The sequence below is a fragment of the Ictalurus furcatus genome, chromosome 6 (assembly GCF_023375685.1).
Source record: "Ictalurus furcatus strain D&B chromosome 6, Billie_1.0, whole genome shotgun sequence".
Classification (NCBI taxonomy): Eukaryota; Metazoa; Chordata; class Actinopteri; order Siluriformes; family Ictaluridae; genus Ictalurus; species Ictalurus furcatus.
Genome location: NC_071260.1, coordinates 13367785 through 13385551, shown reverse-complemented (window position 1 = coordinate 13385551; position 17767 = coordinate 13367785). Strand labels below are relative to the sequence as shown.

Sequence of the window (17767 nt, the reverse complement as noted above, 5' to 3'; positions counted from 1 at the left end):
AATCAGGTTTATTGTCAAAATTTAAGACTTTCAGCTGTTTCATTCTATAGGCATTCGCATGAACAATATATTTTTTTAACCAGATTCACAGAAAGTTGCAGAGAATTTAACACTCAACCTTGATCACCAATAACATCCAGTCCTCTTTCTTTGTTCTCATCAAAACAGGTGTATTTTTAGAGCCTTATGCTCCAGGGAAAAGCAAGGACTTTCCAGGAATGCAGCAGGCATTAATGGGAATCAGCCCTCTGTTTATCCTCCTGGGCTTATTCACCCACCAATGATAGATGGTAGTGGAACAGACAAGACCTGAAATGCACCTGAACCCTGATTCACCCATACCAATTCCTTGTGGAGCTACCTGTGGTATGCCTCTTTTACTTTCAGCCACATAACAGCACATGTCCAACTTAAGCCCTTGAGTTTAGAGTAATGTTTTGAAAATTATTAATTAATCATTGATCCTTTCTTAGTGGTTAGCACGTTCGCCTCACGCCTCCAGGGTCCAGGGTTCGAGTCCCGCCGGGGCCATGCGTGTGTGGAGTTTGCATGTTCTCCCCGTGCTGCGGGGGTTTCCTCCGGGTACTCCGGTTTCCTCCCCCAGTCCAAAGACATGCATGGTAGGCTGATTGGCGTGTCCAAAGTGTCTGTAGTGTATGAATGGGTGTGTGAGTATGTATGTGATTGTGCCCTGTGATGGATTGGCACCCTGTCCAAGGTGTACCCCGCCTTGTGCCCGATGCTCCCTGGGATAGACTCCACAGTTTCCCCGCAACCCTGAAAAGAAGTAAGCGGTAGAGGATGGATGGATGGATGGATGGATATTTCCAATGAGACTATTCACATCAAATTTTCATCAGACACCAGTATTAACTCAAGAAATCCAGAAATATAAAGAATTCACAACACAAAGTCCATAAATAAAGTTACGTGTAATAAAGTGGAATGACACGGGTCAGAATTATTGAAGACGCTAAGAAAAAGCAGTTGTCCAAGGCAAGGTAAGGCAAGGAACCAGCTGAAATCCACAAGTAATTATACCTCCTATCTGTGCAAATTAATATCAGCTGGGTTAGAAAATTGATGGTCTATAAAAAGGTTTTTCATTACCAAGGTGTCACACAAGAAACATCTCATGATGGGTAAAAACAAAGAGCTCTCCCAAGACCTTCACAACCTTATTGTTGCGAAACATATTGATGGAATTGGATACAGACATATTTCAAAAATTCTGAATCCTCCAGTAAGCACCATTGGGGCACAAGTGGCAGCAACATCACTCCGTCATCACCCAGCCATGCACAGGAGCTTCTGTGATTTCTGACCAGGGAGTCAGAAGAATAGTCAGAAGAGTAGCCCAAGAGCCATGGATCACTCAGAAAGACCTCCAGAAACACTTGAAGGCAGCAGGTGCCATTGTCACAGAGAAAACAATAGGCAATGCTCTCTACTGCTCACGTTCACCCCGCAAGACTCCATTACTAAAGAAAAGGCATGTCGCAGCTCATTTAAAGTTTACTACAACTCGTTTGGACAAGGCTATGAAATACTGGGAGACTGTATACTACATACTACACACCATGTTTGGAGAAGAAATGGCACTGCACATCACCCTAAAAACACTACACCAACAGTGAAGTTTGGAGGTGGAAGCATCATGGTGTGGGGCTGTTTCTCATCACATGGTACTGGCAGACTTCATATAATTGAAGGAACGATGAATGGACCCCTTTACCGGGAGATTCTTGAGAAGAATCTGCTGCCATCCACCAGCATAATGAAGATGAGACGTGGATGGACCTTCCAGCAGGACAACGATCCAAAGCATACAGCAAAGAAAACTTGTTAGAATGGCCCAGTCAATCACCTGACTTGAATCCAATTGAACAAGATTTAAAGACAATATGTTTAGAATAATGGGACAAAATCACACCTGAATACTACGGCCGATTAATTTCATCATACAGGAAGCGTCTTGAAGCTGTCATTACAAACAAAGGCTTCTTCACTAAGTATTAAATACATTTCAGTTAGCGTGTTCAATACGTTACAGAACGTCGTTTTACTCCAACAAATACATAGACTTTCAAAACCACACTCCATGACTACATTATTTATTTATTTTAATTAAAAAGTGATGTTAGGAAACTAACAGTGTTGATGGAGGGAAAAATAATGGAAAGTAAATAATATTTTTGAAATTAATCTCTTTTTGATGTACTTTAATGTATTGATTAGAATTAACATGAAATGCTCAGCCTCTAACATGTTTAAAAGAAATGTTATTAGTAAAGACTTTTTAGATGAAATTTGAATTCTTTCTTTCTTCTTTTAGTATGCTCTGCATATCGTCCTGGGTACACCCTTCGATTCCACAGCTGTAAGCCTTAATCCTTATATATATATGTGTGTGTGCATGTCATATTCTTTTGCAGAATTTTGCTGTTCAAAGGTATATCTATATATCTCTTATGTTTATAATTTTCTCTTTATACCTGAATCTTAAAAACTTCAAATGAATTTGTTGCAGGACAAATGCCTTTGAAGTGCAAGTGCCACTGAAACAAGGACAGGACACTCAGAGAAGCAAAAGGGTATGTGTGCTTTTTAAAGTTCACCCAAAAATTTAAATTCTGTTGTCAAGTCACCCTCATGCCCTTACAATACTATATGCTATTAAATGATCACTCAAAAGGGGGGATATGACTAAACAAATCATTCCTAAATGTTATTATGGTTCCTGCTCCTGACTCAAACACAAAAATAGGTATCAAAAACAAGCATCATCTCAGAGGATGGGTGAAGGAGCTAGATCTTCTGAAGATAAAAATGAAGACAAGAAGAGAGCCCTCAGTAAACTTTCAGAGGCTCACAACCCTGAAATGAGTCAACTAGCCAAAGAACCATTTATGTTTCACTTTACGTTCAGGGAAGATATGGAAATGTTTCTCAATGAGCGCAGATTGCTTGATGAGAAACAGGACCTCAGGGTTAACTGCCTCTTTCAAGAGTTTACTTTTTTTTTTTTTTGTTATTTTAAATTCATTTTATGTTTCAGAATATTTTACTTACATTTAAGATGAGAAGTTTTGTTTTTATTTATTTTCATTGTTAAAAGTTATTTCTGTGACTGGAGCTTCATTTATGTGTTAACTTTGAAATTGCTTTGCTTTTGTTCTGAAATTGTTTGCTAAAATATATCTGTTTTCACTTGAGTATTAAGTTGAAAAAATAAATATATTTTTTTAATATAATTAAAAATAGAAACTCAATCTTTGTCTTTAACTGAAAATATATATAATATATATAATATATACGTTTTATATCGTATTAAACATATAGCACATAATTCAACAAAGGTGAGTGGAACCTCTTGTAAAAAAAAAAAAAAAAAAAAACGTTACTTATGAGGCAAATAATTTGAGGGAAAACTGTTAGCTGTTTACTGTTAGCTGACTGTTAGCATAAAAAATATATTATTTCAGTTATATATATTTTAACAAATAGTGGCTTTACAAAGAACTTCAGAAAGAATAATTCAAAACGTGATGACGCTCACTGCCAGCCTGGAACTGCTGCTCGCCATAACTGATGTTCTTCCGTTAGCTCCGTCCTAACTTCCGACCGGCGTCTGCTGGCTTGACGCTGCCGCAGCAGCTCTGTGTATGCACATATCTCCCTCCAGAGACCTTCCTTTCCCCTCCCTCTCTATCTGGCACATGCACACTACCCTTTCCCCACCTAGGTCAGCCTCATAAATATGAATGACATACACTATCTGAAAATGTATGATTACATAGTACAATTGGAGAGATCTACAACTATATTCTAAAAATCAAGAATATCCTAAGGACTAGGAATTAATATTTTAAATGTGAAAGCAGCGTTACAGATTCTCTAGGTCCTTATAGCACTGTGCCTTAACTGGATGTTTTGTAAGTCAATCTAGATAACAGCATCTGCCGAATGAATAAATGTAAATGGTAATGGTAATGTGGTTGGATTTCACTCAATTTCATTCCAAAGCAATCATCTAAAAATGTACAAATGTTAACCCCGTCCCTAACCTTTAACTGTTCCTGAAAAATGTTACAAATTTATGAGACCAAAAGAATAACACATTTTACACAGAATTTTGACATCTGCCTTCAATGAATTAATTAATGTAGATATTTTACCTTTGTACTGTTTTACTGTGTTCTCCGAATACAGTTAGATGGGACTTTATTCACGTGTACGGAGGAATGTATGGAGGAACAGCTTGTTGATGTGATCACTGTAGACTTGGATACTGAAAAGAAAGCAAAGACATATGTATGGGCTACAGTATGCTGAGGCAGGCCTCAGGAGGGATTCTTGAAGGCACTGTGAACAAAGTTTATTCATTGGTAAATAAAATTTATGGATTCAGTAAAAGTGAGAGTATGTGGAGTATCTTAATCTGAAAGTCATATTTTTCTGACTAACAGTACCTGAGGCAATACTTTATTGAAGAACACTCCACAATATTTGAAGTCTAGTCACTGATTTTTGTCATTGGTCTGGCCTTTATTCCTGGTTAAAATGAGGTCAGTTTCATTTCTCAGCTGCTGTGTGTCTATGGAAGAGTGGGTGATTGTGTTGTGTGCAGCAAAACCTACAGCATCAATAAGAGAGTTATCAGGTCCTGAGCTGGGGTGAGGACCAGGACACTGAACCATTCAGACAAGGATACTGGGGATGGGAGAGTGGTCGACTTAGGCTCCTCTCTCTCTGGCCCTTTTTCTCTGTATCAGGAGGGGAAAAAAGAATGAGCACTGAAGAAAGTGCACTAAAGGGGCAAGTTAATGGACAGATCTTGCTTTATCATTTATTTTAGTCTCCACTGGGAACAATCATGCAGGTTAACAAGGCCTATCAGCAACATAAAAGTGCCTCAGTGGCCCTCCTTGTATTCTCTTGTCTAAAGAGTGATAACAGAGCTGACATGCAAGACATATGATTATACTATAAACAGTAACATAACAACAACAACCCCAAATCCAATGTCAATTAGCAATACCATGGTTACCATGTTACCATTGTTGTGTGTTTGATGTGTGTATTCTTATTTCATCACAGTACTTTTCTGTTAGACACTATGCATTGTGGAATAATGTAGCATTGAGAGTATTTGCAGTAAATTACTAGAAAAACGTAATGCCTGTTGGGATGTTTAGCTTCAAGGACATTATGCACATAACATTTCATGTCTGAAGCTATTGAACAATAACATCCAGGCTCTCCTTCAATTGCAGACATGATATGTTAAGTGTATGGTGTCCTCACAACTTAAAATACCAGTATGCATTATATTTTACACTCTCAGTGCTACATTTCCAAATTCTCATTCACTTTTATAATTTTCACATGAACTAATCATTTTCCCTGTTAGCACACATGAAAAGTTGCAAAGCTCCTGAAGATTCTTCAATTTTCAAATTTACATTATTTTACTGGCAACCAAGGTAGCAGTATTTTACAGTATTTAATATGTACAGTGACCTATACATACTGTAGGTGTACCCAATAAACTGGCCAATGAATGTAGACTCAAGGTAGGGAAAATGGTGCATGATTATTTATTATGCAAACAGACTCAAGCAGTTATATCAGTTAGTTCAACTTTGAAGGTGTTGCAGCTTCTATACAAAATTTTGTATGTGTGTGTGTTCCCAGAAATGTTTTCATAAGAAGTGGGGTGCACATGTCTGTAGCCCTGGCACAGCAAGAGACATGCGCACCCCATATAAGCAGAAGTGACCTTATCTGTGGCTTGTTTTACATATATTTGAATTTAAGTGCTCAGGTTGAAATGACCTACTATATTAATCAGTTTCGTACACCACAAAATGAATGGAGTAATATAGGGAATGAGCTGCAGAAGCCATCTGTCTCTTTGGGATTGATAAGGGCAATCTGAATATTTTTTTTCTATAAACAGATTTAGGCAGAGAGTAGTTAAATTTAAAATTACATCAATCATTATCAGATCCTGAGACAGCTGTGAGTCTTGGGGGTTGTTTGTGCTTGAGTAGGGGGTAGAAAGCCAGCTGAGTAAAGTAGATGACAGGATAGAGAAAGGTTGAAATTTGTGTTTTGGAGTGAGAGCAGTGAGAGTAGTGAATTCATTATGTAACTGTCATTTATCTGACATGTTTCCTCCCTCTTGATTGGCAGTTCTGTTTGAAGCAAACCATGGTGAACTTGTATGTGATCTCTTTCTTTTTCCTTTCAATAGTTGAGTGCATGTTTATATAATCAGATATGAAAGCCTGACTGAGCTATGTGATGCGTACAGAGAGAAGTTGGTAAGAGTGGGATCAACATACATACAATATACCAATGATCTTATGTTGGGGTGGATGTCAGAATGAATTAATTGCAGTTTTGATTTTATTCATAGAGCCACTTTGCCACTGAGCTGAAGCCACTTATAGATGTTAATTATTGTCCTCTTAATGCTATGTAACAGTTTTTACATTTTGCTGGTCTCTGTGAAAATTTATCTATCTATCTATCTATCCATCTATCCATTCATCCATCTATCCATCCATCAATGCATCAATCCATCTGTCTATCTATCTATCATTTTTAAACAACAATTCATATTGATATATTATATACCTTCATTTTTTGTACATACACATTGCTTGAGTGCAAACACAGCAACAGTAGTTACACCGTCACTCCAAATTTGCATAAAGTTAAACTTTTCTCAAGTCTTTTCTCAAACTTCTTTCAAAGTCGCTGGACACATTCACCAGCTCTCATTGAAAATGAATGGTCCCCAGTCCCTTTGTCACTGCGAGTCGCTGTATGTCTGAATGCACCTTAATAGACACATAAGCATAAGCACAAGCATAAGAAAACTTCAGACTTCAGAGGTCTTACTGAATTGTATTCATATTCAGATTGTTTATTTTTAAAGGCAGTAACACATCACTGTGAGTCTATTTGCATGGCTGTAGGCCTAAGTAATCAAATGATTATCTATTTAGTCTCTAAATTAGTCTCTATTTAATCTCCCAGTTTATTTTGCACTGCACTGCTCAGTTGGTCACGCAGGTATCATGACTCTTGCTTGGAGGCCAAAATGGTCCGCGCAGTGTGTTTAAAACCCGCTGTCCAGTGGGTCACACATATCAATTGGTCTGCGCTGTGCTGTTGACTGGTTCGTGCCATGCTACCCAGTGGGTCATGCAGGTTTTTGGTCCGCGCTGCGCAGTTCTTCTAAATAGCTCAGTTTGGACCAGCTTTTGAGTTGTTTGACACCAAAAATAGCATAAGTGCGAAACCCGATACCACCATTGATGCTAGCAGTGACCCTGTCCCTAATGTCTGCACTGAGGATAATCCTGATCCCATACGTACAACAGCAACAGAAGAACCAACAGGCACTGAACAACGCCACAGTGAAGGTAACAACCAAAAACAAGGAGAAGATGAACATTGCCAAACCATTAACAACACCAAAACACTACAGTGAATCGTACAGTGGAGCGGCTGTGGCTCAGGTGGTAGAGCGGGTTGTCCACTAATCGTAGGGTTGGAGGTTCAATTTCCGGCCCATATTTCTCCACTTGCCGAAGTGTCCTTGGGCAAGACACTGAACCCCAAGTTGCTCCCAATGGCAAGTTAGCGCCTTGCATGGCAGCTCTGCTACCATTGGTGTGTGTGTGTGTGTGAGTGTGAATGGGTGAATGAGAACCAGTGTAAAGCGCTTTGGAACTGCTAAGGTTAAAAAAGCGCTATATAAGTGCAGACCATTTACCAATCACAGACCGCCATGATGCAGAACAGTGAAGGAGGAGAGTGCAGCCCAGGTACTACAGGAGCAGATCTCAAACATAGCCTATGGAGAATGGAAAGATTGAATCAGATGAACCAGCATTCTTTAACAGTTCAGAAACCACACACAAACAGCAGAAGATCTGTACACCACAGCACAGATAAACTGCTTTTTACAACTAACCAAGGGTAATAGAAACGTTTCACTCTCCAGCTACTTCCCCGATAAGGAAATATTTGTTAAGTCAGCAAAAACCCCACAAGCAATGACAACCTAAGAGTACTCTCACCACGCAAGAGATACAGACTAAGAAAATGGACAGCAGCACGGAAGACTCTCTAAACTGGACTATGGACTTTTTTCTTATGAATTTATTTAAAATGGAATCAGTATAAGACTGACTGGACTCTTGGATTATTTTTGGGTGGGAAGGTGTGGGGTGTGGGGTCTGCTGAAGGTTTTTAAATCATGTAAATATGTTAAAAAGTGAAACTGATATATTAAAGGAGCCGTAAAAAGTCAAAAAGGTCTCTCTCTCTCTCTCTCTCTCTGATCTGTGGGTAGTGATGTGGATAGTGTAGCGATGAGATTAAGAGGCCAACATAAGAGCTGCCCCCTAATCAACCTTTCCTTTTGATCCCACTGTTATTTTGATCTTAGCGTTCATATTATTATACATCATCATATCATTGCATATACACCAATAGAGAATACACAGTTAAATATATAAATATACCACATAGAAAAACCTTCAGGTTGCGGAACAGTGAGCATAGCAATGAGAGCCACATTTTAGAGTGTGATATTGAAAAAAGGAAAGATACAATATTGCCTCTGCATTATCTGTGCTATAAAAAAATAATGTGGGTAATAGAATTTTGACAATCTCCAGGTACTCTTGAAGTGTGACGTGAACTTCATGCATTTCCTAAAATTCATGCATTTTCAAGTTATGCTAAAACTATTTCCATGTAGGATTTTTATTGTTTTTTTTGTTGTTGTTTTTTTGCAATTTTTGATTGGTCCAGTACTTGTTTATTGTCTGCGATCCTGATCCTGAACTTAATCTGCCCTGGAGCAGGTTTAGCTTTGCAGGAAGTAGCCACAGTGAAAGTAAATCACCATCATAAGACAGGAAATAAGTGCAAGTAAGTGCAAACTAAGCTCAAAAATAGCCAGCTAACCAATAAACTCTGTCTTAGCTAGCTAACCAATAAATTCGATCTTAGCTAGCTAACCAATAAATTCGATCTTTGACACAGGCCCTAGAGTTCTGTGAATTGTTTGCCAGAACACAGTTGCCTTCCAAACTCCCAGTGAAGACTTTGCACAACATGACATCAGATGGGTTAAATTGACATCAGACCAGGGTGAGAGTAAAGCATGTTAACCTCTCCAAGCTCATGACCATTTAACAACAGTGATAGTAGGAGACAATAGGAGAGGTTCACTCCTAAATGACTCAATGAAAGCATGATAATTGCATTATTACTGGGAATACACAAGTGAAAGGATGCCAGTCCATTGCAGGGCACCATCCACACACACATTCCCACACTTTTTTATATGTACGGGCAATTTAAAACATCCAATTCAGCTACCAGCATGTTTTTGGAGGTAGGAGGAAAAAAAGAACCTGGAGGAAACCCATGCAGACATGGGGACAACATACACAAACAGTAACCTGAGCTCAGGGGATTTTGGAGCTGTGAGGCAGTAACACTATCCTCTTTGCCACTGCGCCACCCATTTATGAACTTTTATTTTTATAAATTATATGGATTTATGTTTACCTGTTGGAAATGTATGCCTGTCTTGACTGTAGTGCTATTATGCATTATAATGCTATTGATTGAAGTCTATGACAACATTTGGGCCAGATATTACAATTCACATTACACTACATCAACCCCAGCAAGATTTAGCAATAGTCTTTGTTAAACTGGGCAAGTTTTAGATCTGTTTTTGCACAGATCCAGAAAACAGATAAGGATACAAAAAACTGGTAACTGTAATCCGTTACTGTTATGTAAAAAAAAAAAAAAAAAAAAACCCAAAGTAATCAGAGTACAGGTATATTTTGTAAAAATTGGGAATACTATCAGGATTACAATTTATTTTATTTAAAACCAAAGAAATTATTCTTTTGACATAACACAATATAGACAGCTGCTTGATTATAGTTATGGTTCTTTCTTGCCAGTCGTGACTCACATGAGCAACCTCCTGTTGCATGCTCAAATAAATTTTGCACAAAGTTAATTTGGTAGAAATTAACACAAATTATTCTCTGAAATGCTTTTGATATGGTGACCATGCGTCCTCTTTTTCGGACCTTATAAAGTGTCTAAATTTGAGAAAATGTCCGGGATTCAGCTTTAGTTTCATTATGATGTGCTTATAGTAAATGGCAAAAATGGTCCGCACTTATATAGCATGTTTTTAACCTTAGTGGTTCTACAAAGCACTTTACATTGTTTCTCATTCACACACACACACACACTCACACACCAATGGTAGCAGAGCTGCCATGCAAGGCACTAGCCAGCCATCAGGAGCAACTTGGGGTTAAATGCCCAAGGACACTTCGGCATGTGGAGTCACATGGGCCGGGAATCGAACCGCCAACCCTACGATTGAACCTGCTCTACCACCTGAGCCACAGCCGGTCTAATACTGCAACTTACTGAAAGGAGCAATGTGATTTATTGTGGAATCTGCCCTCTTTTTAGTCTATTATGAGAATATGAAATTCTAATATCACATCACTTCATCTCTCCAGATCTTTACTTCTTACTCACTGTTTTTGTTGCTCTTTCAAGGTATAGTACATTGAAGCCCCAAGGATTTGCTGTTCCAGACTTCTGAGCTGGATTTTCTTGTTCTCTGTGTGTATGTGTGTGTGTGTGTGTATGTGTGTGTGTGTGTGTGTGTATGTGTGTTGTATTGTGTGTTGTATTGTGTGGGAGACAGGCCTTGTGCTCTTACATGTTAAAGCGATACTATCTGCATGCTGTGTCCAGAAATAAAAGAAGAGCGAGACAGGAATACCAAACTTGTGATGGTAATATTTTACATACATAATTTGGTGACAAATTAAAGGTTTGGCTTTTTGACTATATATGAAATAAGGAGGAAATACATTTTTTTTTTGTTTGAACTGTTCCTTTAAAAACACCAGAAAAATTACCTGTTCATCTGGTGCGTTCCAGTAGCAGTCACTGGCACAGTATGGCAATCTTTGCAAGTCCATGCACATTAGTGGAGTAACAAGACACCATACAGAACTCTCTCTCTCTCTCTCTCTCTCTCTCTCTCTCTCTCTCTCTCTCTCTCAAGAAATGAGTTCTCCACTGTCATGCCCTCCTGATCCTGGGAACAATTGAATCCTTTCACCTCTCATCCTATGAAGCATAATTATTTTGAACCTAAGGCATCTAAAGCACCATCTAGAAAGGCACAGGAGTGTTGAAGTGTACTGCATGCAGAATCACCCGGTCTTCAACCGTCAGCCATCACTCACAGCACTCACTCTGCACCTTTTGTGGCCTTCAGCATTGTGCGCTAATAGACCACCACTAAAGCCTTGATGGCAAATCAATCAAATCCTGTCAGCTTTCAGAGAAGAGAATATATCATACGGTGCTGTGAAAAAGTATTTGAATTCTTCTGTTGTTGTGTATATCTCATACTAAATAGTTTTAGATATTCAAATGAAATACAACATAAAACAAAGGCAACCTGAGTAAACACACAATACAGTTTTTATTTATTTGTTTATTTTTATTGAAGCAAAAAAAGTTATCCAACACCTATTACCCATGTGGAAAACTTATTGCCCCCATAAACTTAAAATCTGGTTGTTCCATCTGTAGCAGCAATAACTGCAACCAAACGCTTACGATAACTGGAGATAAGTCTTTCACTTACTTCTAGGACTAGTATTTACTCTTATGCTTTGGATCATTGTATTGCTGCATAATCCAGCTGCACTTGAGTTTCAATTTACAGACTGAAGACCGGACATTCTCCTTTAGGATTTTCTAGTAGAGAGTAGAATTCATGTTTCCCTCAATTATTGTAAGTTGCCCAGGCCCTGAAGCAGCAAAGCATCCCCACACCATCACACTTCCACCACCATGCTTGACCATAGGTATGATGTTCTTTTTGTGGAATTCTGTGTTTGGTTTATGCCAGATGTAACATGACCCCTGACTTCCAAACAGTTCCACTTTCAACTCATCAATCCACAGAATATTTTCCCAAAAGGTTTGAGGATCATCAAGGTCTGCCTTAATGTTCTTTTCACCTCGCCACTCTTCCATGGATGCCATTTTTGTCCATTGTCTTTCTGATAGTGGAGTCATGAACAGTGACCTTTATTGATGCAAGAGATCAATAAAGGTCCTTTGATGTTGTCCTTGGCTCTTTTGTGACTTGATGGAGGAGTAGTTGCTGTGCTCTTGGAGGAATTTTGGAAGGTCGACCACTTCTGGGAAGGTTCACTACTGTGGGTTCTTCCATTTGGAGATAATGGCTCTCACTGTGGTCCTTTGGAGTCCCAGAGCCTTTGAAATAGCTTTGTAACCCTTCCCAGACTGATGCATTTCAATCACCTTCTTCCTCATCATTTCTGGAATTTGTTTCAATTTTGGCATAGTGTGTTACTGCGTAAGAGCTTTTAACCAACTTCATGTGGTTGGAAAAGTTCTATTTAAGTGATGACTTTATTGAACAGAGTTTGCAATAATCAGGCCTGGTTGCGTCTAGTCCAGCTGAACCCCAGTATGAATGCAGTTTCATAGATTTGGAATTAGTAACTATAGGGGCACATGCATTTTCACACAGGCCCAGTTGGTATTATATAACATTTTTGCTTCAATAAATGACATTATCCTTTAAAAACGTTTTTTGTGTTTACTCAGGTTGTCTTTGTTTTATCTTAGATTTTGTTTTCATTTCTGAAACAATTTAGTATGAGATATACACAAAAACCAAAGAAATCTGGAATGGGCAAATATTTTTTCACAGCACTGTATATTTTATGGCCTCTACCTTACATACTCAGACACTCACATGTTCAGATTACATCCCGAGAGAAATAGTCCAGAATGGCTTGGGTGCTTCTGTGCGGATTGAGATGAGAGTGTGATTGACAACTCTGAGCTAATTGTGAGATTGCAGCCTAAGCATGGTGCTTTGCTGCAGTCAGCAGAGCCAAGCTGAATGCTGTGTTTCTATAGTGCTTATGTTACTACCTTAAAGCTCCTTCTCCATTTCGGTCAGCCTCAGAATAGTTCAGAGCAATTTTTCATTTGGATTATTTTATTTTATTTTATTTTTGCTTTTAGCCAGACTTTTCTCAGAGGCACTGAGGAGAAACAGAGTGAGATCTCACTCTCTCACATCAAATATCCAACATCCAGTGCTAGCATACCAATGCATTCCACGTAATGTATTTAACAGTACTCTATATACTGCTATTAATTTATAAGAAGAGAAAGAACTTGGCTGATCATCCAAAAACAAGATCATTCTTTTTTATTTATTTTTTTTATTATAGATTAGGAGTGTAGAGTGATGAGACGGTTTGGACCCATTGCTCCTTCCAGCATGGTAAGCATGGAGCAGCCATAAACAGCCCCAGAGCTGACATCAGCAGGGCAACATGTCTGAACAGGCATGGCTGTCCCCATGGAACCCAAACAGCCCATAACACCCAGGCCAAACACAACCTCATTATCCCACACCAGATCAAGTGCACTAATCAAGAAAACCCAGCAGTATAAGTCACTAAAACTTAGCAGCCCACATGCCTGAGCCCATACTGGACCACAGACACATCATGCAGCTCACCATGTGCCTGCCACAATCACTGCAATACATGCCAACAGCAGGGAGCATCAAAACAAGTTTGGATGCCTCTGCCTGACTGACTCACACATTTCTTCCTTTAATTTTTGGAGCTGGATGAAAGTTCTTCCCATCAGCAGGAAGCAAAAAGCACTGTATTACAATCCACTGGTCCCATGGCCCATCTGATAAGAGTTATCTCTGTATGGTGGCCTAGGAAAACCTGCACAGTGAAATGTTGATGTTTCTACTGATTTTCTGCTAATGTTCCTTTCAAGCAGGATGTTTAATAGCCAAGATGTTCTCTAACAGGAGTTGATTACTACAATTCACTTTCATGGTGGAGGTTTTCCATCATTGTCTGAGACTAATCTAACATTGAATCTCCCAGCCTGTATGAGATATACAAAAAAACCCCAGAAGAAATCAGGATGGGGCAAATACATTTTCATAGCACTGTATATAATATATAACACATAAAAATGATCAATTTGACCTATCTTGCACACTACTACAGTCTGGTTCAGTTAGAACAGTAGTCATGTTTAATAATAATAATATCCTTTATTTAATTTTTAAATATATATAGACTGTCATAAATAGCTATATTTACATTTTAAACTAGATTAAGAGTCCTCAATAACACTTCTGTCATCTTTACATTATCTCAGTTGGATTTATTATAACTTGATTTAACATTATCCTAAGATGATTGCAAGCATATACCCCACCTACCTCTACATTTGTAACCTAATTCTTTTATGAAAAAAATACATTAGTGACAATTTATCAAATAATTATGAGCTTGAGATGGAAAACAACTAATCACTTTGATCTTCATCATCATCCATAGTATCATTCTTTCTAGGCTCATCTCCTGAAGTAAATGTCTGTTGAGGCATTTGACCAATACAAGCCTCATCATCGCTCTTTGCTTTACTCTGTTACATCAGTGCTGAATTACTTTTTTTCTGTTGATTCAATTTCATTAATTAACAGTCAAACATTACAAATGTGTCCTCTGCCATCTCTACAGTGTAGTCAGCAGTTTGGGTGCAACATGCATAATTTGACAACTGGTATTTAGATCGTTCATCTACTCCATTTTGCTACAATTTGATTAAAGCATGGCATTCACTGCATGAGGAAAGCACACTTAGCTAACGAGCTATCAATCGAAACTTCTTTAAGGAGACTGTCATGTAATGGGTTTTAGGAGACAGATGCAAATACAGTTAAAGCTTTTATTTAAGAGAGAGAGGAAGACAAATCCAAAAACGTCAGGCGAAACCGTGGTCAAAAACAAGCAAGGGGTCAGGCGATCGGCAAACAGGCATAAACAGAGCCGAATCGAAAAACGAGGACGAGAACAGGATCAAAACCATGAAACGAGACACAAGGATCAAAAGGATTGGTAACAACAGAGACAAATCTACTGAGCGTATACTTCACCCCGAACAAAGACACACGAGGGGTTTAAATACTTAACGTAATCTACAGGATAATACAAAACAGCTGAGACATATGGGAACTATCCAATAACGAGACAAGACATAATCCAAAACAAAACACTCATGTCAAAAGGTAAACAAAGACGTGACACAGACAGACTTTACTTACCAACACATCTGTTGAACTGGCTTATTGTATGATATGGATTTTTTCATTTTTGTTGGGTTAGCAACATCCAGCAGATTTCCAACCCTGCCACACACATCTCATTTACAGAGATTAGCTGGCCATAAGCATTACAATGCTAAAACAACCTACTGAACACCATGACACAATGAGTTCAGTTAACTGAAGGTAAACAGTCAAATGGCCTCTCCAGTGAAAATAGATGGTTGTGCTCACATTTACTGATGAAAAATAACAGACTCAGAGAAAGTCTGGCTTGAAAGACTACCCTTTGAGCAAAGTGTTTCTGTTCTCTTGAGGATTGAGCTCGTTAATGGGCCTGAAAAATGTCAAACAGAAGCCTGAAACTAAAAAACTACTGACATCCATTGCGTGTTGCTATATTCCCATTTCCATTATTATATTTAGGAAATTGCTTGATTTTTATAGGTATATAAACACAAACATTGTATTTTAAAATGTTTCAGATGCTTTAAAAGCAAAAAAAAGAAAATCCCATTTGATATTGCACATTAAATAATGTCACCATAATAAGAAAATAGAGGCTCATATTCCCCTTTATGTTTTATTGACAGTTGAAAACTGCACCCAGTCACAACAAAATGATTAAATCTTCCTACCATCTTGTTTTTTCACCAAGTATAAAGAGTAGCAAGCTTTGTTTGTCTTGTGGGTTCAGAAAAGAGGATTCCATTATAGCCAGGGATTTGTCATAATAGGATCTTTGGTGTTTGCCTGACTATTTGTGACCAGATATGACATGATATATGACAGACTGTTTGCCCCCTACATCTCAGATGTGGTTGTGAGCTCTGAGATGTCCGTGAGCTCTGCAATGACTGAAACGCCGTGCTTTTGGTCTAAAGCTGACATCTTATCCACAATTATAGACTGAAATAACATATAGAAATGAAATGTATAGAGACCATTAGAGCCAGAACCCAAAAATGTCATCAATCCCAAACACAAACAAACAAACAAATAAACAGATACATAGAAAAATAGATACATAAATAAACACATTTCACCTGCAATAGCACCTTATTCAGCAGTCTGTAATTCCCACTTCTTTAAAAATAAAACATCCCATTTGGATTTCTGTCAAATAATCACAAGCTGGTGTCTAAACAAGATTGCTTGGTCTTTTAATACACCAGCTTTTGATCATTTGCTAAAACACACGTCTTACACACAAACTGTGGTCCTGATTCTGTGTTTAGATAGGCAAAGAAAAGATTAGATTCAGCATAATATGTATTTACAAGGATATATACTGTATATACAAAAGAGGAAATTATTCTTACCGAACTATAGGTCTATTATATGCAGACTAAGGTCTGTATCACCTCAAAATTGTGTCGGTCTAAAGTAGATTACACAGACAAAAGAATGTTTTCTTCTTTTGTGTTCACCCCTGACTGATTTATGTAGTAAACAGACATTCTGCCTTGAGGATCGTGACGTGCCATTACCTTGACCTCCTGACCTGACCTTGGAATCTTTCAGCCCCTACCATTCCACCCTGCAGTATCAGACACCCACACACACAAGTGTATACACCATCAGACTTCTGCAAACACACACACACACAAGTTAGTGTATGGAGGAAAATTCATTCAGGCTCTTGCACATCAACAAAACAGAAAAAGTTTAAGCATGTTTAAGCAACTTGGGACTTGGAAAGAAGCGCCCACCTCCCAAATCATGGATGTAGGTGGACTGGCTGTGCTAAATTGCCCCAAAGTGTGAATAAATGTGCAACTGTGTCTGTGCATGGTGTCCTGTGATGTACTGGCATCCCATCAAGTGTGCATTACTGCCTCACACTCAGTGTTCCTGGGATAGGCTCCAGATCCATCATGACCCTGACAAGGAAACATGGTTACTGAAGATGAACGTTCATTCTTTCATCAATGAATGAGCGAATGAATATAATTTCAAACAAAAATCAAATGTGTCAATTGTTATAATTGTTACAAATATGCAGATAAAAGCATCAGCCTTGATATAGCACATTCATTCATCAGAATTCAAATGTTATTCCCAAACTTTGTGTAATTAGTAAAGTTATATAAAACACAGACACAGTGCTAAGTACACTATTAAATTAATTAGTAGAGACATAATCGCCCAAGGATCTTGGAAACACACTTATCAATGAATTCCAATATAAATGCAACACATAGGGTAGCACTTGTGAACATGCAAATGAATAATATTAACTGATTTTTATTACTAATACAGGGAGAAACAGGTAACTCTTTATTTTTGCCTTGTATTATAGTAAACAATATGTCAAGCTACATGTCTACCTCCAAAACCCTGCTGACCTTGAGGAAGGTAAACAGTGGGAGTATATGTTAATTAATTCACCAGCCATATAATTAAAAAACAGCCATATTATCATAACAGAATAAATTTCAGGTCAGGCATCTTCATATTGGTGGAAAATTCTCTTGACTCATT

The 17767-nt window shown here is 38.2% G+C and overlaps 1 long non-coding RNA gene across 1 annotated transcript; it reads right to left on the bottom strand.

The window, feature by feature from the left end:
• Window positions 1–2655: 2655 nt before the first annotated feature.
• On the bottom strand, window positions 2656–17162 carry LOC128608672 (uncharacterized). The gene is made up of 4 exons (XR_008386103.1): window positions 16774–17162; window positions 7793–7873; window positions 4641–4766; window positions 2656–4291 (listed from the first exon to the last, which is right to left on the bottom strand). It is a non-coding gene; the product is annotated as an uncharacterized LOC128608672 (long non-coding RNA).
• Between the last annotated feature and the right edge of the window lie 605 nt (window positions 17163–17767).